The sequence below is a fragment of the Rana temporaria genome, chromosome 1, assembly GCF_905171775.1.
Source record: "Rana temporaria chromosome 1, aRanTem1.1, whole genome shotgun sequence".
Taxonomy (NCBI): domain Eukaryota; kingdom Metazoa; phylum Chordata; class Amphibia; order Anura; family Ranidae; genus Rana; species Rana temporaria.
The window spans coordinates 166,819,251-166,846,461 of NC_053489.1; the positions used below are offsets into that span (position 1 = coordinate 166,819,251).

General features: G+C 44.4%; 1 protein-coding gene across 5 annotated transcripts in view; it reads left to right on the plus strand.

The window, feature by feature from the left end:
* TAOK3 (TAO kinase 3) overlaps nucleotides 1-27,211 on the plus strand; it is a 371,844-nt gene that overhangs the window by 57,146 nt on the left and 287,487 nt on the right. For 3 of the 5 annotated variants that reach the window (XM_040345722.1, XM_040345738.1, XM_040345746.1), the window contains exon 2: nucleotides 24,829-24,928. The exons of 1 other annotated variant lie outside the window; for it this stretch is intronic. The gene's annotated coding sequence lies outside the window, so the exon portion shown is untranslated. Of the gene's footprint in view, nucleotides 1-21,461; nucleotides 21,517-24,828; nucleotides 24,929-27,211 lie in introns of all 5 variants that reach the window. One more of the 5 variants, XM_040345730.1, reaches the window with a different exon arrangement.

A 27,211-nucleotide genomic window follows, 5' to 3' on the forward strand; every position in this document is an offset into this window, starting at 1 on the left:
GGACAGAAGGATGTGAGCAGAGAGGGGGTGAACTTCCTCTCATATCCCCTTGGAGATCCGAGTGGAAGTGGGAGCAGGTACCTGTCAAAACAAGGTACCCTTCTTCCCCTTCCAAAAAACAAAAGTGCCAAATATGTCAGACGTTCTGCTTTAAATGAATTGCAGTAAAGCTTTGGGCTTCACACCCCCTAGTGCTGCATAATCTCTGTCCTTCTGCCCCAGCAAAGTTTTTGTTAGATTGGGATTACTTGCATGTGTTTTGTCTCATTGACAACTGCTGCATTTATTTCTTTTCCTGCCTTCACGGATACAGGAAGTAAGGGAAAATCTCTCCTCTGGGGTCATGGACAGAAGTATCAATCTAAAGACTTCCCCTTACCGCAGTCTGTAGCCTGGCTGACAGCCTGAAAATAGACTAGGCGGTGGCTGATGGAAGCATCCACTATCTTTGCAAGCCTACGGTATCCTGTTTTTTTTGGTGACTGGCCCTTTAACTTAACAGCTCTAACCACAGGTAAAGGCCCCAAGGAGTGTGTTCATCATCAACCACACAACATCTCTTCCTTGGTATGTGCAGCACTAATCTCTCATTATCGGGAGTTTACATTTTGATCAAAGTGCGAATACTTGTTCAATTTTATTACAATCTTGTGCAAGAAATCTTATCTTATCGTTCCTTCAGTTAATAATAATACTGATAATGTATGACAAATTTGTGACATGAAAATACACCCCCCCCCCATCTCAAACAAAGAGAATAAAAAAGGCTAATTGGAGAAACAAAAAATCTAAAGAACATGGAAGTGGAGTTGTAGAAGTAAAAGTTCTAGAGCCTAATAGACCCTTTTACACGGGCGGATAGATTTCAGCTTTTAACTGCGTGTAGATGAAGTTATCTACCGCACTTAAACTCGCACAATGCTTTCCTATGGCCCCATTCACACACTGCATTTGGCAACGGTTTTGTTACATGGGGTTTTGTGCGGTTAGAGAAAAAAATTGACTGCCTCCACAACCAATTTTAGCGCAGTAATCACAGTGTACTCTTAAACCTGTAGATAGAAGTAGCCACAAGGAAAGAAATGCAACAGGAAGCACATCAGAAATGGCTAAAAAGTGCCACTGCAATTAAACGCAGCCGCATTTAAATGCTGCTAATCGCAATGTACAACTGCAAGTGATCGCTGTGCCTGGAGTCTTGGAATTTTCAAAATGACAAAACATCTTTTTAACAGCGGGAAGAACGGCCGCCCATATGAGAAAGGCCTTCTGGAGAATAACCGGATCTATTTATTAAGAGTGCCACCTTTCAGAACACATTTGCCAATGTTTTCTGCCCAGTTTATAAAATGGTGACTTGAGGTGAATTGTAGTATATTGTGGCAATGACTTGCAGATTATTGTTCTTGGAACAATATTGACCTAAGCTAAAAGCAAAACCTGAAACAAGACATTAACAACCTTGGCCCAGATTCAAGAAGCAATTGCGCCTGTGTAACCATAGGTTACACAGCGCAATTGCTTACTTGCCCCGGCGTTACGAATGCTCCTGATTCAGGAACATCGTAACGCTGACTGCAGCCTAAAATCTGTGTGGTATAAGGCTCTTATGCCACGCATATCTTAGGCTGCATTCTAGCGATGACCGCTAGGGGGCGCTCCCATTGTGCTCAGTGTATAGTATGCAAATTGCATACTAACACCGATTCACAACGTTGCGCGAGCCCTGCTTACGCAATTCACGTAGTTTGCGTACGTCGGGTTTCGCGTAAGGTTGCACATCCTAATAGCACGCGCAGCCAATGCTAAAGCATACCCGTCGTTCCCGTGTCGCGATATTTGAAATCTACGTCGTTTGCGTAAGTGATTCGTGAATGGCACTGGACGCCATTCACGTTCACTTTGAAGCAAATGACGTCCTTGCGACATTTGCCGCAATGCACGTCGGGAAAGTTTCCCCGACGGAGCATGCGCTCTACGCTCGGCGCGGGAGCGCGCCTAATTTAAATGATTCTCGCCCCCCTACGGGATCATTTACATTAGGCGCCCTTACGCAGGGCAAGTTTACACAGCGCACACGCAATTTACGGAGCTACTGCTAATAAGTAGCAAATCTACCTGAATCCGGGCCCTTGATATCGGGCTCTTGCACCCCCTTCCTGCCCAGACCATTTTTCAGTGCTGTTGCACTTTGACAAATTTGCGGTCATGCTACACTGTAACCATGTGAATTTTTTTTTTCATTTTCTTCACACAAATATAGCTTTTTTTTTTGGTGGTATTTAATCACTTCTGTTTATTTTTTTTTTAGGAAAAAAAAAAAGTTTTGTTTCGGTCAGTAGATTTTGTAAATAAGTAACTTTTCTCCTTCGCTGATGGGCACTGATGAGGTGCCACTTATGGGCACTGATGAGGAGGCACTATTATGCCGCACTGATGGGCACGGATGGGCGGCACTGATGGGCACTGGGCATTGATGGGTGGCATTGATGGGCAGCACTGACTGGCATCACTAATGGCCACTGATTTCTGGCACTTGTGGGCAAAGGCGGGCACTGATGGCAGTGGTGGGCACACATTGCTGGCACTGGTGGGCACTTAAATGTAATCGGGGCACTGATGATCAGTGCCCCAACATCACTGTGAGGAGATGCTGATGATCGTCTTTGCTCTGCTCACACTCTGTCATGAAAGGATAGCCATGTGATGTGCTGGATTGAAACGATCAGGCCATATAGAAAGGCCCTTTCTTGTGCTCAGCGTCATATCCAGAGGTTGTCTTTGGCAAACAGACGTATGAGTGCTGCCAGCATTGCTGCAGAGGTTGAAGGGATGGGGGATCAGTCTGTCAGTGCTCAGACCATACGCTGCACACTGCATCAAATTGGTCTGCATGGCAGTCATCCCATAAGGAAGCCTCATCTAAAGATGATGCCCAAGAAAGCCTGCAAACAGTTTGCTGAAGACAAGCAGACTATGTACACTCAATGAACTGTAGCTCTTCAGTGCCAGCAACACTCATGCAGGCCCAGACCATGACACTCCCACCACCATGCTTGACTTGTGGGCAAGACACACTTGTCTTTGTACTCCTCACCTGGTTGCCACCACACACGCTTGACACCATCGGAACCAAATAAGTTTGACTTGTTCTCATCAGACCACAGGACATGGTTACAGTAATCCATGCCCTTGGTCTGCTTGTCTTCAGAAGACTGTTTGCAGGCTTTCTTGTGCATCATCTCTAGAAGAGGCTTCCTTCTGGGATGACAGCAATGCAGACTAATTTGATGCAGTGTGCGGTGTATGGTCTGAGCACTGACAGGCTTACTCCCAACCCCCCCCCCCCCCCATCCCTTCAATTTCTGCAACAATGCTGGCAGCACTCATATATGTCTCACAAAGACAACCTCTGGATATGATGCTGAGCACGTGCACTCAACTGTGGTCGACCATGGCAAGGCCTGTTCTGAGTGGAACCTGTCGTGGTAAACCGCTGTATGGTCTTGGCCACTGTGCTGTAGCTCAGTTTCAGGGTCTTGGCAATCTTCTTATAGCCTAGGCCTTCTTTATGTAGAGCAACAATCCTTTTTTTTTTTTTTTTTTTTTTCAGATCCTCAGAGTTCTTTGCCATGAGGTGTCATGTTGAACTTTCAGTGACCAGTATGAGAGAGTGAGAGCGATAACACCAAATTTAACACACCTGCTCCCCTTTCACCCATGAGACTTTGTAACACTAACGAGTCGCATGACCCCAGGGAGGGAAAATGGCTAATTGGGCCCAATTTGGAAATTTTCACTTAGGGGTGTACTTTTGTCTACAGGGCTGTAGACATTAATGGCTGTGTGACAGCAAATTTACACTGTTATACAAGCTGTACACTCACTACTTTACATTGTAGCAAAGAGTAATTTCTTCAGTGTTGTCACTTTGAGATGCGCTGTGTGTGTGTGTGTGTGTGTGTGTGTGTGTGTGTGTGTGTGTGTTTTTATTTATATTTTTATTTTATTTTTTTCAACCAGTGGGTTAAACGAAAAAAAACAAAAACGAAATCCCTGCATCAACAGAATGATGTGTGATGAATGAATGTCATCAGTCAAGCAATTGATTATATTTGTTAAAAATAATTGCATTTCCATGTTCTGTGTACTGTGGGAAAAGTTCACTGTTGCGGTTTACATACAATTTATAGGGTTAGTTCACCTATACCAGGGGTGTCCAAACTTTTTTCAAAGAGGGCCAGATTTGATGAACTGAACATGCTCAAGGGCCGATTATTTTGCCTGACATTCTTTGAACCATAAAAATTTGGTCTAAGTGTGTTCGTTCGAGCACTAATATACAACCTAACAATAATTATCTTGCCTTTGTGGCTGTGTGTGGTGAGGAGATGAGCTCAGGAGCATTTTTTGGATATACCAAAAACAAACTAAAAACAAACTGTGCAGCTTTGACCAAAGTTGAAGAATGCCTTTGCGATAGGTGTAGGCCATGTACATACAGTACCTCATAGAGAGAGAAAATTGTCCTCTTAGCAATGTCTTAGGAGTTTTCCACTCAGTCTTCAAGGGGGAAAAGGTGTACAAGTATATGGCCAATGCCTAATAGAAAGGGCATTGGTTAAAGCTGCACAGTTTGTTTTTATATACAGACATCACTTATATACATAGGCAGCTTTTTAGTAAGAGTGAACTATACCTTTAAGTAAAAGTAAATGTCTTATTTGCCATTCTAACAAGTTATGTTTTTTCCAGTTCGATGTTTACATTGTGAAATGCAGGGACAGGAGTCAAGTGTTTGTACTGTGAACAGGGTTGTTTGTGGAAGAGTTTATATACCCTGCATAATTAAAATGCCATTCCCCGCCTTTACAAGGCTAAGGCTTCATGTACACGGGAGGGACGTTCAACCTCTCCTGAATGATTTAACTTGACAGCTAGAAACCAGTGTCTAAAAACGTCAGTTTAGCCGCGTTTTGCGTCTAGAAGCGTTTGAAAAAAAAAATAAGATAATTTTTTGGTTAAAATTAAAAATGTTTTTTTTGGGGAGGGTTCCAGAAAAAGCCTTTAAACTTAACTGCCTACAAATGACTATAAGCGACCCTGTGCCCATGTACTGATAAGATGATAATATAGAGGAGAGTTCAGGAGCAGTTGAAAAAATGCCCAACTGCTCCTAAACGTTTACCAGCAGCAGTGTACATGAGGTCTTTTGCAGATAGTATGTTGGCCACTGTGAATGTCTCGTGAATTGAAATATTAGTAGTTTGGGCCTTCGTTGTGCCCTTTTGTATCAACAAGAAACAGGTTTCGGAGGGTTTCACATAGGAGGGTTTTGGCATCTGTTGTTAAAGGGGAGCTTGTTAACCGGTTAAGCCCCGGACCTTTAGGCAGCTAAATGCCCAAGCCAGGTTTTGCGATTCGGCACTGCGTCGCTTTAACAGACAATTGCGCGGTTGTGCGATGTGGCTCCCAAACAAAATTGGCGTCCTTTTTTCCCCACAAATAGAGCTTTCTTTTGGTGGTATTTGATTACCTCTGCGGTTTTTATTTTTTGTGCTATAAACAAAAATAGAGTGACAATTTTGAAAAAAATTCAATATTTTTTACTTTTTGCTGTAATAAATATCCCCCAAAAACATATATAAAAAAATTTTTCCCCTCAGTTTAGGCCGATACGTATTCTTCTACATATTTTTCGTAAAAAAATCGCAATAAGCGTTTATCGATTTGGTTTGTGCAAAATGTATAGCGTTTACAAAATAGGGGATATTTTTATTGCATTTTTATTAATTTTTTTTTTACTAATAATTAGGGTTGTCCAGATACCGATACTAGTATCGGTATCGGGACCGATTCCGAGTATTTGCGGTAGTACTCGTACTCCCGCAAATACCCCCGATACCGAAATAGAATACTCCCCTCCCCCCCCCCCCGCCGTTACACCGCATCCCGCCGCCGTTACACCGCATCTCCGCTGCCGCCGACTGGTTAATACGCGCGGGGAACATTACAGCTTTCATTTGAATAGCTGTAGTCTTTCCCGCCGCGCATAGACACTCCCCCTTGCTCGGGTGAACTGTCCAATCCCGAACAAGGGGGAGTGTCTATACGCAGCGCGGCGCGAATCATTACAGCTATTCAAATGAAAGCTGTAATGTTCCCCGCACGTATTAACCAGTCGGCAGCAGCGGGATGCAGGTAAGGGGGACATGGCTGGATATGGGGGGAGACATGGCTGCATATGGGGGAGATGGCTGGATATGGGGGGGAGACATGGCTGCATAGGGGGGGACATGGCTGGATATGGTGGGGGAGACATGGCTGCATATGGGGGACATGGCTGGATATGGGGGGAGACATGGCTGCATATGGGGGGAGACATGGCTGCATATGGGGGGGGATATGGGGGGACATGGCTGGATATGGGGGGGGACATGGCTGCATATGGGGGGAGACATGGCTGGATATGGGGGGAGACATGGCTGGATATGGGGGGAGACATGGCTGGATATGGGGGGGGAGACATGGCTGCATCTGTGGGGGGACATGGCTGCATTTGGGGACACATTTAAGAAAAAGTATCGGTATTCGGTATCGGCGAGTACTTGAAAAAAAGTATCGGTACTTGTACTCAGTCCTAAAAAAGTGGTATCGGGACAACCCTACTAATAATGGCGGCGATCAGCGATTTTTTTTTTTTTTTTTTTTTTTTTTTTTTTTGTGACTGCGACATTATGGCGGACACTTCGGACAATTTTGACACATTTTTGGGACCATTGTCATTTTCACAGCAAAAAATGCATTTAAATTGCATTCTTTATTGTGAAAATGACAGTTGCAGTTTTGGAGTTAACCACAGGGGGCGCTGTAACATTTAGGGTTCACCTAGTGTGTGTTTACAACTGTAGGGGGGTGTGGCTGTAGGAGTGACATCATCGATTGTGTCTCCCTATAAAGGGGATGACACGATTGATGCAGCCGCCACAGTGAAGCACGGGGAAGCCGTGTTTACACGCGGCTCTCCCCGTTCTTCAGCTCCGGGGATCGATCGCGGGACCCCAGCTGCAATTGGGTCACAGGACGTGACAGTACGTCCATCTGCCCAAGCCATGCCATTCTGTGGACGTATATCTACAGGCGGCGGTCCTTAAGTGGTTAAATAAAAAATCGTCAGCTACAAATACTATTTCCTACTGCGTGTGCGCAAGTACGCTGTGCTTTCTGAATGGTCCCGCTGTCTTCTGGGTCTCCCAGAAGGCAGTGGGGAGTAAGGAGGAGGGGCTGGAAATTTTGTATGTGCAACGATCTTACACGGAAGAGGGTACCTGCTTTCATTTTTTTTTTTTTTTTTTTTTTGTTATGCGCATATTTTTTTTTTTATAATGGATCACTGTACAGTACAGTGGCCCAGGAAATATTTTATTTTTTTGCAATACAGGTTAACTGATTTATGCATTATTACACAGAGCACTTTTTAGGGCTCTTTCAGGTCCGCCTGTGGGTTTTTCAGGTGGACCTGAACGCTCCATGCACCTCCTATGGAGCGACGGATGTCAGCGGTGACATGTCCGCTGACAACCGCTCCGATCCACTAAATCCAGACAGATGGCAACCCTATTTTTTTGTTTGTCCCATTTTTTGATAAAGTAAGGGTGGGTTATAATCCCTCTCAATTGTTTTTTTTTTTTGTCAACTTTCTGTCCCATAGCCAAAACAGGAAGTGAGAAAATCCCTGCAAATTAAAGGGGTTGTAAAGGTAAAAAAATGTTTTCCCCTAAATAGCTTCCTTTACCTTAGTGCAGTCCTCCTTCACTTACTTCATCCTTCGATTTTGCTTTTAAATGTCCTTATTTCTTCTGAGAAATCCTCACTTCCTGTTCTTCTGTCTGTAACTCACCACCGTAATGCAAGGCTTTCTTCCTGGTGTGGAGAAAGCCTCTTGAGGGGGCGAGCAGGTGAGTCAGGATGCCCACTAACGCACAGCTCCTTTATCTATCTGCAACGTAGAGCGAATCCTGACTCTCCTGCTCGCCCCCTCCCCCCTCAAGGGAGGGGGCGAGCATGACACTCAACACCAGGGAGAAACCTTGCATTACTGTGTGGAGTTACAGACAGAAGAACAGGAAGTGAGGATTTCTCAGAAGAAATACGGACATTTAAAAGCAAAATCGAAGGATGAAGGAGGACTGCACTAAGGTAAAGGAAGCTATTTAGGATAATAAATTGTAGCTTTACAACCCCTTTAAGGTGGATGTAAACCCGATTCATGACATTTGAGCTGGGCACGTATATCTGCAGTACTTTGTTATCTCTCTTCAATGGGCTAAGTCTCATAGCTCTCTTCCGAACCATTCCTCTGTTATCAGCCTGATAACTCCTTACAAATTCTCTGACACTTCACACAAGGTTGCTAAAATATATTAGCAGGGAGCTGGCCCTATTACAAAACACCTCTGAGAGTCTCTGCCTATGATGAGAGGGGGTGTGTGCCTTTCCTCCAATCGGCAATGTTGGCTATTTTGGCTGTATAACCAGACATCGCACTCTGTGTTAACCAGGAAGAGAAAATATCCTAACACAATCTGAACTTTCTAAACGGTATATAAATGTTAAGACAGCAGATATACATGTAAAACCTATGAAGGGAGATTTGGTTCATCCTTGTGTATCATCTGAGGCTGTTAACTGTGACGTCACAGTCCCAGCATGCTTCGGTACCACCCGGAGCATGCTGGGACTGTGACGTCATAAGAGGCCTATATAATTTGCCGCGCACCACACACCTGGCATTACAACGGGAGGGAGCGTCTAGTCAACATCGAAGAAGAAGGCGACGCAGAAGACCGGGCCCCCGCTGGTGAAAGAGCTGTAAGAAGACAGCGGTGGTGCCCCGGCAGAAGAGAAAAAGAACCAGAGCAGGAGAAGAGAGCGGAGACGTCGGAAGACCCCCCCCCCCCCCCCGAAGTCTGAAGAAGGCCCCCCGAAGTCGGGAGAAGACAGGGCCACCACTGGTAAAAGAGCTGAAAGAAGACAGCGGTGGTGCCCGGCAGAAGACCCCCGAAGTCGGAAGAAGACCCCCGGAGCTGCCTAATAAACTACTTTAAAAACCTATGTAGTGTTTTTTATTGACATTTATTTTCCACTAGGTGAATGGGTAGGGGTACGATGTACCTCATACTCATTCACATAGGGTGGGGGCCGGGATCTGGGGGCCCCCTTATTAAAGGGTGTTTCCAGATTCCGATAAGCCCCCCGCCGACCCAGACAACCAACGGCCAGGGTTGTCGGGAAGAGGCTCTTGTCCCCATGAACATGGGGACAAGGTGCTTTGGGGTGGGGGGGCCACAGGGCGCCCTCCTGCCCCAAAGCACCCCCCCCATGTTGAGGGCATGCCGCCTGGTACGGTTCAGCGCGGGGGGTGCTCGCCCGTCCCCACCCCTTTCCTGACCGGCCGGTCTGCGTGCTCGGATAAGGGTCTGGTATGGATTTTTGGGGGAACCCACACGCAGTTTTTTTCTGCGTAAGGGGTTCCCCTTGAAATCCATACCAGACCTAAGGGCCTGGTATGCTCCTAGAGGGGAACCCCCCTTTAATTTAAAATTTGGCATTGAGTTCCCCCTTCCTGGAGGCGACTTCAAGTCGTGTTGTAAGTCGCGTTGTGATTCATACTCAAGTCGTGCTGAAAGTCGTGTTGCCCCAGTGTGAACCGACTCTTACTGATTCTTGAATACACACATCTATTTATTTTTGGTAGATACACTGTGCCATCAAATCCCAATAAGGCCCCTTTCACACATGCGTATGTCCGCTTTTTCATCCATCCGTTTATGGATGAAAAAGGGACATACATTGATCCCTAGGAGACTGCGGGTGTCAGCGGGTGAACATCCGCTGACACCTGATCTCATCCGGGTCCGCAGTCCTCCAATTCCGCAGATGGAGGAAAACACTTTTTTTTTTTTCCCATCTGTCTGGCGGATCGGCTTGGGTGAACACGGACAGATAGTCCGTGTTCATTCCATCCCCCCCATAGGAGAAAGCGGAGATCTGACAGGGCGGTCCCTGCACAGTGTGCGGTGACCGCGCTGTCATCCGCCGGCTCAAATGGGATCAGCGGAGCGATCCCTGCTGAGCAAGCGGAGGTTCACGGGGCAGATTTTCACAGATCCGTCCCATATGAAAGGGCCCCTAAATACATTTACCTTTTTGGTTGTAACATGAAAAATTGTAGAAAATATCAAGGGGTATGAATTCTTTTTCAAGGCACTGTAAGAAACAGATTCTAAAACCTAATTTCTAACCAGCATTCTTTTTAGACCAAAGAATGGGTGTAAGGAGGCAGCAATGGTGCTTCCTAAATGCCTGTCAATTCTCTGCTATAATGCCCTCTGAAAAGTGATACAAGTGTGGATCATTTTACAGAGGTTTATAAGCTTGCCTCCGGTTTGAAGGAGCCTTTAAGGTGGCCAGACAAATCTTTAGTTTGTCAGTCCAAAATGCATTGTTCCAGAATGTCTGGCCTTTGTCTAAATGTTCAATGGCAAACTATAGTCTTAGTCTGATGCTCTTTTTGGACAGCAAAGTATTAATTTTTCCTGGGACCCTTCCCATGCAAGGTAGATTTGTGCAGTCTTGCTGATTATAGATAAATGCACTTTGACACCAAGCGTTCTCTGCAGATGAAGAAGATGAAGATGCTGATGAAGTTCTGGGATTTTAGCATCAAACAATGAGCTCTCTGGCTGTATTTGCTGGACTGGTCAGTCCTGTATCAGAGCGGTCATCTGCTACTTGTAGATTCTTCTTACATTGGAATGATTGATTTAAAATGTATTTCGCTTAAAAAAAAAAATAAATTGGACGGGCTCCTAGACAGCCACAACCTTCTTTCTGAGGGCCTCAGGCCCCATTCATACTTGCGAATATGGCTGTTGGCTTGCAGGAGACTCCAGCAGAGGTTCACGTTGATTAGCTGCAGGACACAATCACATCGAACGTAATGGGAGGGCAATGGCTTCCACAGCTAGTTGTGGGGCACCGGCCATTTTGCTGAGTAGTCTGCGGGGCCCGAGTTCCAGGTGTGGCATCCACCTTCAGGGTGTGTGCATCCGTGGGCCCCATCCTCATGGCCTGCCCGGTTGAGGCTGTGCACCTTGCGGAGCCTTCTTTTGATGAAGAAAGGGACCCCAGCGGCTCTCACAAAATGAGTACACCCCTCACATTTTTGTAAATATTTTATTTTATCTTTTCATGTGACAACACTGAAGAAATTACACTTTTCCCAAAGACAGCCTCTGTATATGATGCTGAGCACGTGCACTCAACTTCTTTGGTCGACCATGGCGAGGTCTGTTCTGAGTGGAACCTGTCCTGTTATATCGCTGTATGGTCTTGACCACTGTGCTGCAGCTTGTTTTCAGGGTCTTTGCGATCTTCTTATAGCCTAGGCCAGGGGTCTCCAAACTTTTCAAACAAAGGGCCAGTTTACTGTGCTTTAGATATTAGGGGGGTTGGACTCTGGCCAGTGTGGGTAGAAAATGCCCTCAGTGAGAATAAACATGGCATCAGTTTCTCAGTTTTGGTGGTCATTAGGAGGGGGAGTAGTGCCCCATCATTGGTATTAGTGGAAGAAATAGTGTCCCATTGTTGGGGTCGGTGGGAGGAACAGTGCCCCATGTCATTGGAAGCAATAGTGCCCCAAGGGCCGGATAAAGGCTAGCAAAGGGCCGCATCTGGCCCCCAGGTCGCAGTTTGGAGACCCCTGGCCATCTTTATGTAGAGCAATAATGATTTTTTTCAGATCCTCAGAGAGTTCTTTGCCATGAGGTGCCATGTTGAACTTCCAGTGACCAGTATGAGAGAGTGAGAGCAAAAACAAAAAACTTTAACACACCTGTTCCCCATTCACATCTGAGACCTTGTAACATATGAGTCACAACAACACCAGGGAGGGAAAATGGCTAATTGGGACCAATTTGGACATTTTCACTAAGGGGTTTACTCCCTTTGGCTTGAGGCCTATTAAGGGCCTAATCATTGGCACCTGATATGGGCCAGATTTTTCTTAATTTTGTGGATGTAAAATGGTGGTAAATGTAGAGGTGTACTTTTTTTTTTTTTTTTTATTCTTTTCCTTTTATATTACAAATTACAGTTTGGTAGGGTTGAGAATGAAATGCATCATGACAATTTTTATGTGTCGGTTTAAGTCTATCGCTTGAAGGCACTGTTTGAAGATCTAATTTTTATCTTAATATTTTGAAAAATCAACAATTTCAATAGCGTTTTTTACTTGGCTGCACATGTTTTCAACAAAGCGTTTTCACCTTTTTTAGACTTCATGTACACTGGGTATTTTCCCTGGTGTATAGGATCTCAGTGTTAAGCTGCGGGTGGAGGGCACAGGTGTAATTTAAAATTCCTGCATCGGGAGGATTCACTTGCAGCTGCCCCCTAATGGCGGTTTTAAGCCCTGGCTCACACTTGCAATCTAATGGCGTCGAAGCAATCTGATGCAGGTGTCAATGCTATCTTAACCACTTCAGCTTCGGACCATTTGCTGGTCAATGACTGGGCCACTTTTTGCGATTCGGCACTGCGTCGCTTTAACTTACAATTGCGTGGTCATGCGACATGGCTCCCAAACAAAATTGGCGTTATTTTTTTCACACTAACAGAGCTTTCTTTTGGTGGTATTTGATCACCTCTGCAGTTTTAATTGTAGCACCCCCCCCCCTTAAAATTAGTGGGGCGTTACGCTAAAGTTAGTGGGGAATGGGAGATTTCAGTTGCTCGCATTCACTAATTGTTAATTTGTGCTGTTGCCGGTTCAGAACTGCCTCTTGGTCAGTCTTTGTGTTCAGGGGTGCGCTGCCACCCCTGGGCGACAGTTGGCGCTATAGGGGTTCTGACAGAACCATCCTTCCCCAGCAGCCAATCAGAGGAGTTTACCTCTTTGGGCATGCTGGCGGGGGGTATATCTGGGGCACCGGCCATTTTGCTGAGTAGTCTGCGGGGCCCGAGTTTCAGGTGTGGCATCCACCTTCAGGGTGTGTGCATCCGTGGGCCCCATCCTCATGGCCTGCCCGGTTGAGGCTGTGCACCTTGCGGAGCCTTCTTTTGATGAAGAAAGGGACCCCAGCGGCTTGCTGGGTTCCAGATCCTAGGCTGAAGGCTGAACGGTGGGCAATTGGCTCGTGAGGACCTGAGTGCAGAGGTTGTCTGCGAGGCCTGGACGAACCACCAGGGATCACCACGCTACATGACAGATACCTTATATTTGCTGTCAGCAGGTGATCCTACAGAGTAAGACTTACTGGGAGGATTCGCTATCCTTACACTCCGATTATACTAAGAAAATTTACTATGCCTGTGGCAGAGGCATTGTTTCCTCCCAGTGATCTGATTATTGCGAGTGACCCTTTGGCTGCCAGGTCCGAGTTAACTGCCTGTCCAAAGGGCACTTACCCACCCTGGCGAGGGTGGCGACGTTTGAATTATTTGTGCCGACAGCAGGCTTGCTCTCTATGCTTCTGATATCCAAGGCCTGATGCTACAAGTTCTTCCTACTCATCAACCTCTTTCTCTACTGTGTGTACTGTTGATGTTGGCCTGGGAATAAAGCATTGGAAACTCGCGCTACCGGCTGGACACTTGTTCTTTCATCCACACTCACAAGTATCACCCCTAGACAGAAGAACTTGGTAACTTAATACGCCGATCCCAAATCAACCAGCGGCTCCTTTGGGGGTGAGCGCTCCATAATTTTTTGCGCTATAAACAAAAATAGAGCGACAATTTTGAAAAAAAAATAATATTTTTAACTTTTTGCTATAATAAATATCCCCCAAAAATATATTAAACTATTTTTTTTCCTCCGTTTAGGCCAATACGTATTCTTTTACATATTTTTCTAAAAAAAAAAATCGCAATAAGCATTTGGTTTGCGCAAAAGTTATAGCGTCTACAAAATAGGGTATAGTTTTATGGCATTTTTATTAAAACTTTTTTTTACTAGTAATGGCGGTGATCAGCGATTTTTATCGGTACTGCGACCTTTATGGCGGACACTTCAGACACTTTTTGGGACCATTGTCATTTTTATAGAGATCAGTGCTATAAAAATGCATTGATTGCTGTCAAAATGTCCCTGACAGGGAAGCGGTTAACACTAGGGGGCGAGGAAAGGGTTACTTATGTTCCCTGGGTGTGTTCTAACTGAAGGGGGGGTGGGACTGACTAGGGGAAATGACTGATCGCTATTCATACATTGTATGAACAGACGATCAGGCATTTCTCCCCCTGACGGGACCGGGAGCTGTGTGTTTACACACACAGCTCCTGGTTCTCGCTCTGTAACGTGCGATCGCAGGTGCCCGGCAGTGATAGTGCACCCCTAATGGCTGAAATGCGAGATGACGTATAATATTACTTTGTTTCGCCGAGCCGACCTGCCCCAAAACAGATTGCAAAATACAGTGCATTTGTGAGAATTTCATTGCATGGGTGTGATTAAGGGGGGGGGGGTGTATTCTAGACCATTTTGGTTGTAGATGCAGAAAATGAATGGCTGAAATCGCACCGCGTAGCCATCGCATGTGATGTGCACAGGAATGCAGTTCGCACAAGTGTATGTATACCCAGTTTTTTGGTTAGAAAAGAAGGAATACAATCCCTCAGTTTTTTGGTGTGTGTACCACTGGGGAAATTTCATTTCACTTCAAAGCGATAGTATGTTATGCTTGCCTGCTCTGTGCAGTGGTTTTGCACAGAGCAGCCCCAATCCTTATCTTCTCGGGTCATAGGTCCGTGCTTCTGGCCACTCCCTCCTGCTAGGTGAGCCCACAGCAAGCTGCTTGCTGTGGTGGCACCCAAGCAGGTGTGCTCCTGAGCTGCAGCTCTGTGTGTCCATGCCTCGGCCCCACCCTCTCTTGCTCTCTCTCGCTCTCTCTTCTGATTGGCTCAGTGTCTTGATGGACAGCAGCGGGAGTCAATGGCTGGGGCTTAGCAATTGGCTAATAGTGCCCTGCCCCACTCATGTCTTTGCTCGAACATTGCCCCTCCTGTTGAGGCTGAACCCTCCGCCATATTGTGCCTTACTTTATACCAGAGGCCTCCACCAGACATTCTTGGCCGTTGAACATTATATCCCAAGGGTGGAATGTCCGCAAATGAATAGGATTTCTGCACTTTACTGATGGCACTCAGGAACATTACCTACATTATGGAGTCACTTGACAATATATAGTCGCATGTGAAAGCATATGTAGCACTTTAGACAGTCATCATCCTAAAAACTTTTCCACCTGGGGGCATTGGTGCCAACAGGACTAGGTTCACTATAGGCACCTCCACCATAGGTGAACCTTTCTCAGGGGCTCTGCAGGGGAATAGCCTCACAAAGCAAACTCCTGGCCTAGCCTAATGGTCCTTTTTTAACCCACCCTAGCCCCTACCTCTACAAGTTACACAAGGTTTAGGAGTGTGTGCCTATGGGAAGGTTTTGACCATTCTTCCAGAAGCACATTTGTGAGTTCAGGCACTGATGTTAAACAAGAAGGTCTGGCTCGCAGTCTCTGCTCTAATTCATCCCAAAGGTGTTCGATCAGGTTGAGGTCAGGACTCTGTGCAGGCCAGTCATGTTCCTTCACCCTAAACTCTCTAATCCATGTCTTTATGGACCTTCCTTTGTGCACTGGTGTGCAGTCATGTTGGAACAGGAAGGGCCCATCCCCAAAATGTTCCCACAAAGTTGGGAGCATGAAATTGTGCAAAATGTTTTCTTCACTGGAACTAAGGGGCCAAGCCCAACCCCTGAAAAATGACCTCGCACACCATTTTCCTCTCTTCACCAAATGATTTGGACCAGTGCACAAAGCAAGTTCCATAAAAGACATGCATGAGCGAGTTTGGGATGGAGGAATTTGACTGGCCTGCACAGAGTCCTGCCCTCAACCCAATATAACACCTTTGGGATGAATTGGAGTGGAGACTGAGCCTTCTCATCCACATCAGTGCCTGACCTCACAAATGCCTATTTGGAAGAACGGTCAAACATTCCCATAGACACACTCCTAAACCTTGTGGACAGAGGAGTTGAAGCTTTTATAGCTGCAAAGGGTGGGCCAACTCAATATTGAACCCTACGGACTACTGGTATATCATTAAAGTTCATGTGCATGTAAAGGAAGGTGTCCCAATAATTTTGACAATATAAAGTATCTAGGTACTTTTTTTTTTTTTTTGATTCTCTGTTTTCAGTATGAAATTGCTATGCTTTGTTGCGGTGTTTTCCTGTGTTCTTTTTAGTTTTCCCATGAGGATAACCGTGTATGTTATCCAGTGCCATGGCCAGAAGCTTGTGTATTTTGTGATAAATCGAGACCTGTAGTGTGCTTTCTTGCAAGTGTTGCAGGTGCTAAAAGTCCATTATATCTGAGTAACATTTTTGTGCTAACTGACCTCCTAGGTAAGAGTTCTCGCTATAGAGTGTTGTGAAATGATCAGAATGCTTTTTTGCATGCTAATGTAAAATGTTCACGCATTTACAAGTGCTGTCGCACTCCCCTCCCTTCACATTAATTATTTACCTGGTATCTCTTAATTTAAGTCTTTTATGAGCTGTATGTATGCATGTATAAAACTTCTTATATAGTACTTTTTGTTACTGAAAATCTAGTACACAACACGAATGATTGGCACATTTTAATCACAGTATACTGTAGAATAGCATGCAATTTAACACTCTGGGGCAAATTTTGAAAAACTGAAGGAAAAAAAAATAGGGAGTACAAGTAGAATCGTTGCTTCTGGTGACAAATCTGGTTTATTTTTATTCTGAGGGAAAGTGAAATCATCTGATAACTTGCATTTCTTTTCAACAGATTGTATACGTCCTTTTAGTGTTCAGTTTTTCTGCTCTATAAACTCCTCAGTGTTAAAGCCCAAATACACTCACGTGTGCCTTTTTCCGCTCTCCAGTAGGCTCCCTAGACCTACTTGATTGGTCCCCAGCAGCCTCTTCTCAAAGCCAGTCTTATGCCTCATACACACGATCCGAATATCGTACGACGGCTCGTACGACTTTTTCCGCTTAATAGTCGCAAGTAAAATGAAATAGGTTATTAAAGTCACAAATTCTCGTACGACAGAAAAAAATAATTGGAAGTGATGTCATGTGTTGTAATGTATTTTTATTGTGTTTTCGGATGACAACTATACTGACTAAACGGAAATCGTACGATCTGACATCGTACGAGGAAAATTTTCATGCTTGTACGATCGAATAATATCGGATGGACTGTGGTGATCGGCTCTCGAAAGTAGTGTACACACGATCCGAAAATCGTACGATTCTTCCCCGGACGATCGTTTTTGTCCGATATTCGGATCGTGTGTACGGGCCATTAGCCAGGGTTGCAAGCTTGCCCTCTCCCACAAATGTGGTGTGAGGCCTTGTACACACGACCGAACATGTCCGCTGAAACTGGTCCGTCGGACCAGTTTCCGCGGACATGTCCGACCGTGTGTAGGGCCTAGCGGACAGGTTTCCAGTGGACAAAAGTTTCTTAGCATGCTAAGAAACTTGTCCGATGGAAGCCTGTCCGTCGGACATGTCCGATGGTCAGTACAACTCATCGGACATGTCCGCTGGCCCGAAATCCCACGCATGCGTTGAAGTGATTCGACGCATGCGTGGAAGCATTGAACTTCCTGGTGCGCGCACGTCGCCGCGTCATCGTCGCCGCCACGTCACCGCGTATTCTGTCCGCGGGGAATTTGGTCTGATGGTGTGTACCCACATCAGACCAAATGATCCCAGCAGACATGTCCGATGAAAACGGTCCGCGGACCGTTTTCATCGGACATGTCTGGTCGTGTGTACGAGGCCTAATAGGTGGGGGTTGAAGGTGACCACCACCACAAGAGATTTTTAGCTTGGTTTCCTATGCCTGACTATGCGTGACATGTAGACTGGCATTCCTTCTATTTGTTCCTGTACCCGTATGCTTAGTTGCCGTATGTGCAAAGAATATATATATTTTTTTTTCACTCCAAGGATAGTACATACAGCTGCATTAGATAAAATGGCATTTTACTAGCAAGTCTCAAATGCTGCAAAGGACAATTGCACTAGACATTGTTTGAATCTCTACAACATGGACCTTTCTTTTGAAGGCAATAAATCCTTTTTTTTTTTTCTACAAAAAAAATTATATTTTGATTTCAACGAGAGGATCCTGTAGCTTCTCTAAAATTGCTTGTGTGTCATTCCCTTACAGTTTGCACTGACTTATGTTAAATACATGTTGCATATCATAGAGGGCAACCACATGCAGAATGGCTTCTGGATTTTCAAAGAACCATCTTAGAATTGTTGCAGCACACACATGAATGAAGTCTCTGACACAAGTGGTGACACAGCTCTTAGTTCCCCAGTATAAATTACAGGAAGCTTGTGGTAAAAGAAATTAGAGAGCTGCCACTTCTGAGTTTCAAAAGTTGATGGTGTCCGCTCCCTGGCTTAAAAACCGAACTCTGGGCATTAACCAGCCTAAGTAATTTTTCTCTATTAACCATTGCTATTTTACTTTACCACTTAAGCCCCGGACCATTTGGCTGGCCAAAGACCAGAGCACTTTTTGCAATTCGGCACTGCGTCGCTTTAACTGACAATTGCGCGGTCGTGCGACGTGACTCCCAAACAAAATTTACGTCCTTTTTTCCCCACAAATTGAGCTTTTTTTTTTTTTTTTTTTTGGTGGTATTTGATCACCTCCTGTGGTTTTTATTTTTTGCGATATTTTTTGCTGGTGCCGCTGTCAATCACATCCAATGACGCGGCGTGCCGGGGGGCGGGGCCAAGTGATACAGCGGCGGCAAGCGCGCAACCACTAAGTAAATATAAATTCAGAACTGAAGACTGTTAAACAGATTCAGAGATGATCAAAAAAACAGGATAATTATTGAAAATTCTTATATTCAAAAAATAGGATATTGGTGAAAATTCCTATAAAATATACATATTTAACCACTAAGCTGTATGACCACAAGATTTATGTGAAAAAGATTAATATGCAAAAGGGGGTTCATATAAAAAGATCACTCTTCAGCAAATGAGTCCATAAATATGTGTATCTATTTACAAAACGGTACTGTATAAAAACAGAAAGGAAAAAGTCCAAAAAGATTAATGAATATTTGGATAACACAAACTCTGAAAATCAATCCAGTGTATACTAGGATATTCCAGTATTCAGAAGAAGCCTTGATATATTGGCAGCCAGAACGATTTAATATTAATTACTAGATGAAGAGAACTCAAGTTATAGAGATCTAAAAAATTTTACTTGCCTAAGCCACGAAACTCCATGGGCTTGTTTCCGCGATGGTTTCCCCCAACTTGAGGCGGCTCGTCATTAGAGATTGATGGCAGCGCAGCCATTGGCTCCCGCTGCTGTCAATCAAATCAATGACGCAGACGCCGGGGAGCAGGGCCGAGTGATATAGTCAGCAGCTATAGCCACCGGCTGTATCATGGGAGCGCGCCCACAAGCTAACCCTCTTGGGAGAGTGCTTCCCAAGAAGGGGGGGTTAGCTCTTGCGGGAAGGAGCCGAGACAGCCGCCAAGGGACCCCAGAAGACCAGGATCGGGGCCAATGATGGAGGCAAGTATGACATGTTTGTTACTTAAAAAAAAGTATGTATGTGTGTGTGTGTGTGTGTATATATATATATATATATATATATATATATATATATATATATATATATATATATATATATATATATACATATATATACATACACCTATTTACGACCCCTTTTAGTGGTTAAACTTCCAACATTTACAGATGAAGTTCATTCCTTTGATCTAAGAACAAAAAGTTACAATGTTTTTGGTGAAAAACTTGGCAGGCTGCCTTCTCTTTTCTTTTCTTTTCTTTTCTTTTCTTTTCTTTCTTTCTCTTTTTTTCTTTCTTTTAGCAGAGAACTCTCTTTACACTTGGTACATCAGGGGTGTCCAAACTGTTTTCAAAGAGGGCCAGATTTGATGAAGCTGCCATGCGTAACGAATGAGCACGAATACACTGCCCAGCAAAGTTTCTCTTGCCTTTTTGTGGTTGTGTGTGGTATATACCGTGCTTATCGGCGTATAACACACACCTTCACTTTTAAGAGGGAAGTTTCAGGAAAAAAAACGTACATTTTAAATAAAGAACTGTGAAGTAAAATCGGGGTCGGCGCACATCAATGCAGCCTCACAAGTGCCACACAATGTTTATATTGGATCCAAAGGACAGTAATGTATTTTACCTATTGCTCTCACATCTGGTTAATCGGAAAAACACACCAAAGCTACTGGATGCAGGGCAAGCTAGAGCATGAGCAATCTAGGCATGATACAGGCTCCAATGGAGTCTGTGCCTACTCAGGTAAGAGATGTCCTGGAAGTAACAAGCTGCAGCATAGGTATAGCAATGAATATAATAGAGATATTCGTTTTGGCTGATGTTGATTTTTATTTTTTATTTTATATATATTTTTTTCACCTAGATGTTGGTCTGCATGCTTGTTTGTGTGTCAGTCGTACCTGTAGGTGACACTATTGGTACTAATTGTTGTGACAGTAAAACCTCTGTATGACAGAGTATCTAGAACACACCACTCTGCTGTCTACAGTATACTGGTCTCTGTGTGTACTACTTTTACACAGATTTGAATGGGCTGCTGTGTCCCGCGAAAAGCAGGAAAGAAGTCCTTGCATTATTTTAGAAATCACAGCTTGCACGTGCACGGAGGTTCCCTGTATGGGTTTGATTTCTAGTGCGGCAGCATGTCATTAGGATTAATGGCAGCCTTCCTTGGTAGCGGCTGCCGGTATTTGTGCGGGTCTCGCAGTGGCACCACCTGCACAGATGTGAACCTAGCCTTATACAATCTCCTTTAGATCTACCTAGTAGACCTTTGGTGGCTAGGCAGACCTTCTTGTGAGTCTTTTCATATCCATCTGTAGCTATGTAACCATTTTCTGCAGATTTTGTAATGAAGGTCAAGTTCTAGTTTCTAATGCAGACATTTGAATGTTTACATTTCTATAACCATGTATGTTTCTTTCTGCAAGATATTTCACGTCTTCCTTGTGTGAATGTTCGTACTTCCTGTATGCATTTACTTATGGTGGTTGAAGTACAACATTCTTATCTTCGTCACATACAGTGGGTGGGGAGGATCTGTAAACTCAAGTGCTACATTACTGTCTGATCTGCCAGTTCTTTTCTGTTCTAAGCACGGTGTCTTCAGTTTCTGCTCTCTATATCGTCATGAAGAAACATAAGACTTAAGTACACAAGCTGATAAATTAAAGTATAGCATACAGAATATAAGCACAAACGCAATGTCTGATTTCATTTTTGTTTTAAAGGCACAGTTTATTTAAGTTTTTTCTTTTTTTCCAGTTTTAGTACATCAACACCACAAAACTATATCCATACACGGAATTGTCTCTTATAGGTGTGTAAGATATATTTATTTGTGGTATAAGCAAGAGCAATGTCTAGTACTTTATAGAGTTTGCAATGTCCTTCATAATTTTTAAATACGATGCCAATAATTTACTTTTTCCTAATAAGATGTCAGGACATGCGTTCCTCAGTGGCCATATTAACACCCAACTCTGTGCAAAATATTCTTTTAGTTTTGTTAAATCCGGTAAGAGTAAGAAACTATGCCAGCTTATTTATGTCCGTGTCCCCATTTGAGATATTTTCTTAAAGCAAGACTCCATCTGCAATATTAGTGCCTGCAGGTGCTGTGCCAATGACACATTGGATCCAGAGGAATTGGGGACAATAACATTGGTTGTAATGAAACCTAAAAATGACCAGCAGTACCAGATGGAGAGTAGCTGGGGACAGCATTGGTGAGTGAGGAAGGCATGTAGAATCTTGCAGTTTTTTATTTTTTTACAGATGAGGTGGAAGAGACCAAAAATAAAAAATAAATGAAAAACAATGTATTGTTTTTAGGACAGTGTTCACTTAAGTGAAGTGAGTTACTTTATCCTCCACTCAGGGATACAATTCAGATAACATTTTGTTATACTGCTGATTTCAGAAGATTTAATCACTGAGAACAAGATTTGTAAGCAAGCCCTACTATAACCCCACTTCTAACCAGCATGCCTTTTTGCTAGTATCCTAGAAGTATGGACACCTTTTCTTACCTTTGTCAAGGGAAGTCTAATGTTTTGCTAGCCCTTTTCTTCTTCATTAGGTGTTTCCTTTTGGATGGTCACTCAGTATTCCTTGGTCTACCGCTGCTTGAGCTTGTCTCCTATATAGCCCATATCTACAGACAGAAGTTGGCGAACACCTCTCAAACACTTTCTGCCTAAAGATGCACCCCCACTTTTACATGATGGAATGATCCTTGGGCAATTTTGTCTCTTTGGTCCTTGCATGCTGAGGCCATTCCTATCTGGCCACTGGCTAACTCTGTCCCTGGCACCCCTTTCAGGTGTTTCTCATCATCTTTCCTGTATTACTACACAATGCATTTCATCTTCTGTTGTCTGGAGTCTTCCCACAACCTAGGACCCGTCACTCATGTTCAAATAAGGACCTGCATCTCCGAATTATACCCATGTGCCTTTCATGAGGCTCTACAGGTGACTTTTTGAGTTGCAGGGAAGACAGTGAACTGACATTTTATCGATTTGCTGCTTGGATTCCTGATCAAACTGGTAGCAACCAGGTCTCATTCCCTGTCACAATGGTTTTCAGAAAGGTTGGATCCTGGTCACCCATGGTTATGAAATCTCCAGAGGTTTCCATCTGTTTTTGCTTTCTACGCGGCTTGTGCGGCACAAACCAGGAACAGATCTTGCCCAAATCTTCAGACAATAGAGCGCACTATGTTCTTGCCAATGCCCCATTGCTCCGCCATAAGTCAGTCACTGATCTCGTGCCAGCATTTAATGCACTAGCTCAATCATGTCTGGGGTTCTGCTTGTTGACAGTCAACCCAAACATGGCTCATTCCCAGTCGTTTCCTTCCCATCACAAAAGTGTTTGAACCAGTCGTAAACACATTCTCTTCTCGTGGCTTCCGTCCTGTACACTCTGTCGCCGTTTTCCCCAATTTGTAGCAGAACTTTATGTTCACTCATTGTTCCATTGTACTGTGACCCTACCTTACACTGGCTATGTTCGACTGCCCACAGCGGGATTAGTCTGATGGTCACGTGTATCCCATGCTAGGTGGTGCTTCTCGACATGTCTCTGGATAGCCATGTGCACCTGGCCCATGTTGCCATTGAGATATCGGATCACTGATCAAAATCTTTAGAAACACCTTGTAGGATTATATATATTAGGAGATGGTTTACTGAATTCTCCAGTCAAGTTTCCCATGGTTTGGGCAACTGACATAGTGACAATTGCTTATTTGCAGGGCTGGACCTGCCAGCGCAAAGGAAGAGAAGTCTCCAAATGCCTCTCAACTGAATCTGTTAAAGGAGGAAATGCCCTTAATAAGAACAGTAGATTGATGATTTAACAAGAATGGTCTGGTACACAGTGGGAACAGTGCATTTGTGTTTTTGAATAAATAACCTCTCAGAGTAAGGCCAGTCATGATATAAATCCCATCCAGGTTTTGTGTGTTATGGTGGGCATACCCATGAAACTGTCTTCAGGGTCTGGGTGCCATAGAAATGAACCACCGCCCTGTACCTGTATAGCACTCTGTAACTAACTACACTGTCTGCATCACATGCCAAGGTAAAGCAGGATACATTGCCTTAGGCAAATATAGGCTGGCCCCGCTGCTTGTGCGGTCCAGGTATGGTTCCCAAGATCAAGGGTAACCAATCTGGAATCTACTAGTGTCATCCAAGGCAATAAGCAGTTGTCTCTTGATAGAAGCATCAGTTGAAGCGGTAAAGAAAAATAAAACGAATGGTTTCAAAAACTTTACCATAGGAGAAGATCTCCATCACTAAAGACACTAGCAAAAAAAATGCATAAAGCTTCACGGAATGAGAGGGGTTATAGGGATGCACTAGAGGGCGGTCCCAGCTAAGCTTTTGCCAGTGTCCAATCAACAAAGTAGCAGCATATAACCCATGGCCTAGGAATCAATTCCTGTGTCCTGTACAATTAGGCCTCATGTACACTGCTGCTGGTGAACGGATGTTTAGGAGCAGTTGGGCATTTTTTTCAACTGCTCCTGAAATTTCCTCTGTGATCTTATCAGTACATGTACACATTGTGGTTTATAGTCGTTTCTAAGCAGTTACGTTTAGAGGCTTTTTTGGAAAGAAAAAAAATGTGTTCAGACGCTGAGTTTAAAGGCATTTTAAGTGCCAAACGCTTCTAAATGTGTTTTAGTCGCGTTTCGTTTACAGGCGTTTTTTTAATTTTTATTTATTATTCCAAAACGCTGCTACATGCGGCATGTAAACACGACAAAATGGACGTTTTCGACGCAAGTTAGTATCTGTCAAGTTAAATCGTTCAGGAGAGGTTGTAAAAACGTCCCGTGTACATTAAGCCTAAGGGATGGAATATTTTCTGTAACTTGTAGCGGTAGAAGAATCCTTTGCATCCTTTGTCAACTTTTTAGGTATATATTCTCATTTCAGAGAATTTTCCTCATATCCTGCATAATGTCCTTGTGACCGGTAACCACCAGTATAGGAAGAAAAATGCGCCTACCCTTACCTACGCAATAACAAAAAATGTTTTGGCTGGAGCTCAACCTTTAGACATTCAGGCACCTGATTTATTTATTTTACAATTCTGTGTTTCTCTGTTTTTACAGATCACATGCCTAATATTTGATCGGTGCAAGAGGACTACAACTGTGCCACCTTAATTCTGTTTTGAAAACCCGAGCATGGTTTGTGCCAAAAGCATTGCAGGTACGCACTCTGCTTTATACAGGTCTTAAAGAGGAATAAAAACATCTTTACCATTCTGAAGCTTCCCACCAACCACTTTGCATATTATATTATATATACTGTGATACTGTATTCTATAGCCAAATATGCTGCAGAAATCTCTCTTTCTGGCTGGCTGCATCCATTTTAACTGTGGGCAGCTGAAGCTGCTGCCTGTTCACTTCCTGGATTTACATAGTCACACAGAGACCTCCAGCTCTCATTGGCCCTCTTATAACTCATCCTAGGCTTTTTTTTCCCAGACAAGAAATGGAAAGTGGGCTGTATAAAGTTTTTAACTTGCAGAATTTTTTTTTTTTTTTTACTATCCAAAGTTAAAACAACAAGGGCAGAAGATTTTAATAGATGGAAAGTTGAAAAAATGATTGATGGTCCACTTTAATACCTTTTTTTTAGCATACCGTTTGTGTTCTTAAAGTTTATATTGAACGCCCCTTCTCCTAATATTTAGTATGCTGGATCACAGCTGCTTTGTAAACGTACATGGAAAACCATACTTTAAACTTGCTATAAACATTGACTGCAGAAACTGACTCATTCCTAGTTATGGGTTTGCAGAGGGGAGGAGAAGTTGTTTGGCAGATGTGTGACTTTTGCATATCATGATTTTGTTTGTGTGGCTTGACGCAAGAAAAGGTGTGGACTAGGCATAGCAATCTGCTTGATTTTCCTTCTCAGTAGCTGGATCTTTTTATTCTCCTTTAAAAAATTAAATCTTGTTTTCTTGCTGTGTGGTGGAAGGGGGGGGGGGGGGTTACTAACAAGTCGGCGGTCCAACTCGGGGCCAAGAGCTTGCAAATGAAAGCGTTATGTGGAATACCACTTCCACATTCTATCCACACCATTTGCGTTTGCAGCAAAATCTAGTGCAATGATAATAAGTTTTCACAATTATCACTTTCAATCCAGAGTTTTCCCTCGCAGTACTTATTTTTACCCATTTCCTGAGTCTGCCTGTTACTGGACAGTGAAAGGGGTAGCAGCACAGTAATAAGTTAATTTCTCTGTCACTATGCTTTCTGCCTTTACTCAGCTTGCTTCTTGTTAGCATATCAACGGATTAGCTCCTTGTACTGCTTCTTCCCTCCTTTACATTTAACTACTTTTTGCGATACGGTACTGCGCCGCTTTAACTGACAATTGCGCGATTGTGGGACGCTCTACCCAAACAAAATCGAGGTCCTCCCCCCGCACAAATAGAGCTTTATTTTGGTGGTATTTCATTACCTCTGTATTTGATTACGCGCTGGGTCGGCCACGACATGCCCAGTCTGATCCAGGGGTGGCCGGCAAGCTATATGCTCAGGGGCATGCATATGACCGGGCTACTGCTGTCCGTGTCGCAGTGTGCCGTGGCCGACAGCCACCCCGTACAGCTCTGGTGATGGGTCTGTCTGTGGAATGCGTCCAGCAGTCCCTGCAGGAGGGGTAAGTATGGTTCCACCTGTCTCGGCAGGATGGAATTGCTGGACCATTCCTTGGGAGATCGACTAGGGGGTCTCTCACACTCCCCTTCTTCCCTCCCCGTCCTTTCCCTCCTCCCCATGCTATGGTCCACTGTGACTGGAGCATGTACCTGGCTGGGAGTCCTCCAGGGGGGGTTCTGAGTCCTGACAGGGGGCTGCGCTTGGTGTTGGTGGCCCGCTCGTCTTGTCCCTATTTCTTGGGCCATGGTGGGGTGTTTTACGGTGTACACCTTGCGGGGAGGCCTCTACGTGTAACGCAGCCTCTCCTCTGTAGCCTCAGCCATTTTATTCAGTTTCGGACATTTTTCCGGCGCCCTCTGGCGTTTTTTGCTGATAGGCGGCACTGATGGGCACTCATAGGCGGCACTGATGGGTACTTATGGGTGGCACTGATAGGTGGGCACTGGGCATAGATGGGCACTAAGAGGTGGCACTGATGGACACTGGGTGGCACTGATGGACACTGAGGGGTGGCACTGATGGCATTGCTGGGCATCATTTCAGCCAGTGCCCATGTTGCCAGTCAGTGCCTATTTGTGGGCACTGATTGGCATCGATTGTGTTAATTTTTTTTTTTTTTTTATTGGTGTTTTTCTTTTTTTGCTCTATTGAGCACCGGGGGGCACTCCCTGGTGGTCCAGTGTTGGCATCCGAGGGGGGCTGCGCTGATAAACAATCAGCGCGAACCCCCCCTGTCACCCTGTCAGGAGAGAGCCGCCGATTGGCTCTCCTCTACTCGCGTCTGTCAGTTGGACACGGCTGATCACGTGGTAAAGAG